The following is a 3603-nucleotide window of genomic DNA, read 5'->3' as shown; positions in this document are numbered from 1 at the left end:
TCCCCTGTAACTATTCCCCAGGTCGTTGCTGCAAATGAGAACGTGTTCTCAGTCAACTTACCTGGTAAAGTAACGGATAAATAAAAGTACCTATTTTAAAGTGATGCAGAAGGTGACAATTGGTGGAATCATGCCATATTTAGTCTAAATCATGTTAAACAAGGTTGGAATGTGAAGCAGTGAAATGGGGTATCATTCATATTACACAGTACAGCTTTACCCAAGGATTGGGGATCAATGAAATGGGGTATCAGTCTACTCAATACCCAATATATTTTTTTCCCCCAACGTCCTCCCCCGAGTTATCAAACTCCTAAACATCCACGCAGTATTATTTTTCCTCAGGAATAGTGTTCAATACACATACATGTGGCTCAATTCACAGTTGTTTCAGAGTCCTGCAATAAGAGCCACTACGCTACTGTTCTCTGGGTGTCGCACTGAGCTAAAGGGTAGAGCTGCCGCTTTGACGGAGCGAGACTCTAACCCGGAAGCTTTTAAGAAATCTCGCTATGCCCTCCGACGAACCATCAAACAGGCAAAGCTTCAATACAGGACTAAGATCGAATCGTACTATACCGGCTCCAACGCTTGTTGGATGTGGCAGGGTTTGCAAACTATTACAAACTAAAAGAGGGAAGCACAGCCAAGAGCTGCCCAGTGACACAAGCCTACCAGACGAGCTAAATTACTTCTATGCTCATTTCGAGGCAAGTAACACTGAAACATGCATGAGAGCATCAGCTGTTCCGGACGACTGTGTGATCACGCTCTCCGCAGCCTATGTAAGACCTTTAAACAAGGCAACATTCACAAGGCCGCAGGGCCAAACGGATTACCAGGACGTGTACTCCGAGCATGCGCTGACCAACTGGCAATTGTCTCCACTGACATTTTCAACCTCTCCCTGTCTTCTGTAATACCAACATGTTTCAAGCAGACCACCATAGTCCCTGTGCCGAAGAACACTAAGGTAACATGCCTAAATGACTACTGACCCATAGCACTCACGTCTGTAGCCATGAAACGCTTTGAAAGGCTGGTCATGGCTCACATCAACACCATTATCCCAGAAACCCTAGACCCACTCCAATTTGCATATCCCACCAACAGATCCACAGATGATGCGATCTCTATTGCACTCCACACTGCCCTTTCACACCTGGACAAAAGGAACACCCATGTGAGAATGCTATTCATTGACTACAGCTCAGCATTCAACACCATAGTGCCCTCAAAGCTCATCACTAAGCTAAGAACCGTGGGTCTAAACACATCCCTCGGCAACTGGATCCTGGACTTCCTGACGGGCCGCCCCCAGGTGGTAAGCGTAGGTAACACATCCGCCACACTGATCCTCAACACGGGGGCCCCTCTGGTGTGTGCTCAGTCCCCTCCTGTACTCCCTGTTCACTCATGACTGCACGACTCCAACACCAACATTACGTTTGCTGATGACAGAACAGTGGTAGGCCTGATCACCGACAAGACAGTCTATAATGAGGAGGTCAGAGACCTGACCGTGTGGTGCAAGGACAACCTCCTCTCAACGTGATCAAGACAAAGGAGATGATCATGGACTACAGGAAAAGGAGGGCCGAGCTCGCCCCCATTCTCATCGACGGGTCTGTAGTGGAGCAGGTTGAGAGCTTCAAGTTCCTTAGCGTCCACATCACCAACAAACTAACATGGTCCAAGCACACCAAGACAGTTGTGAAGAGGGCACGACGAAACCTATTCCCCCCCAGGAGACTGAAAAGATTTGGCATGGGTCCTCAGATCCTCAAAAGGTTTTACAGCTGCACCATCGAGCATCCTGACGGGTTGCATCACTGCTCTGCCTCCGACCACAAGGCACTACAGAGGGTAGTGCGTAGGTCCCAGTACATCACTGGGGCCAATTTTCCTGCCATCCAGGACCTCTATACCAGGTGGTGTCAGAGGAAGGCCCTAGAAATTGTCAATGACTCCAGCCACCCTAGTCATAGACTGTTCTCTCTGCTACCGCACAGCAAGCCGTACCGGAGCGCCATGTCTAGGTCCAAGATGCTTCTTAACAGCTTCTACCCCCAAGCCATGATTCCTGAACATCTAATTAAATGGCTCTCCAGACTATTTGCATTGCCCCCACCCTCTTCTACTCTGTTATTATCTATGCATAGTCTACATGTACATATTACCTCAATTACCTCGACACCGGTGATTTGTCACAGAGTAGACTGATACATATGGATTGTAGATCAATGATATGGGGTAAGTCTGTATAGTGAAATAAGTATGCCCCCAATGCAATTCTAAAGTACAATACATCCAGTGTGATTACAGTTTTGTCAAATTAACAAATAGTCTTTTGTTGATTTTATATAACTTCTCAACCTCGTTTAGCATGATCTATTCAATTATGGCATAATTCTACTATTTGTATTCATTTGCATCACTGTCAGACATACTTTTACTTAAGGCTAAGCGCAAAGTCCACTTTTGTGGCAATTCCTTCTTGTGGCTAGCTTCACAGATGGGTCTGACCACCATTAATCAAATAAGAACTGTCTTATACGACCCACCACTGCGACCTGTATGCCCTAGTCGGCTGGCCCTCGCTACATGTTCGTCGTCAGACCCACTGGCTCCAGGTCATCTACAAGGCTATGCTAGGTAAAGTGCCGCCTTCTCTCAGTTCACTGGTCACGATGGCTACACCCACCCGTAGCACGCGCTCCAGCAGGTGTATCTCACTGATCATCCCTAAAGCCAAAACCTCATTTGGACGCCTTTCCTTCCAGTTCTCTGCTGCCTGCGACTGGAACTAATTGCAAAAATCTCTGAAGTTAGAGACTTTTATCTCCCTCAACAACTTTAAAAATCTGCTATCCGAGCAGCTAACCGATCGCTGCAGCTGTACATAGTCCATCTGTAAACTACCCACCCAATTTACCTACCTCACCCCCATACTGCTTTTATTTATTTACTTTTCTGCTCTTTTGCACACCAGTATCTCTTCTTGCACATGATCATCTGATGATTTATCACTCCAGTGTTAATCTGCTAAATTGTAATTATTCAATTTATTGCCTACCTCATGCCTTTTGCACACATTGTATATAGATTCTCTTTTTTCTACCATGTTATTGACTTGTTTATTGTTTACTCCATGTGTAACTCTGTGTTGTTGTCTGTTCACACTGCTATGCTTTATCTTGGCCAGGTAGCCGTTGCAAATGAGAACTTGTTCTCAACTAGCCTACCTGGTTAAATAAAGGTGAAATAAAAAATAAAAAGGGTAATTTTAAATGACACCAAGCTATATAGTTATCTAGCACTGTAGGTGCGCGGGACAACTTTACCAGCATCATGGCATACGTATCGATGAATCGTGACAAATGAAATATGGGTGATAGTGTAATCAATGTGTAATAACTACATAAATGAATGAACGTGTTAAGTTACGTGATATGCAGTCATATTCAGGTCAAGCTTATTTGACGTGTCATTGACACGCAACGAGCCAAACAGCGTTCCATTGAAAGTGGACTAAGAGTGAGCTGCTATGTAGGTAACATAACTTAATGTAAAATCTGAGAAATCAGCAGAGGCCACACAGTG

The sequence above is a fragment of the Salvelinus fontinalis genome, chromosome 34, assembly GCF_029448725.1.
Source record: "Salvelinus fontinalis isolate EN_2023a chromosome 34, ASM2944872v1, whole genome shotgun sequence".
NCBI lineage: Eukaryota > Metazoa > Chordata > Actinopteri > Salmoniformes > Salmonidae > Salvelinus > Salvelinus fontinalis.
This window is presented reverse-complemented; position numbering follows the sequence as displayed.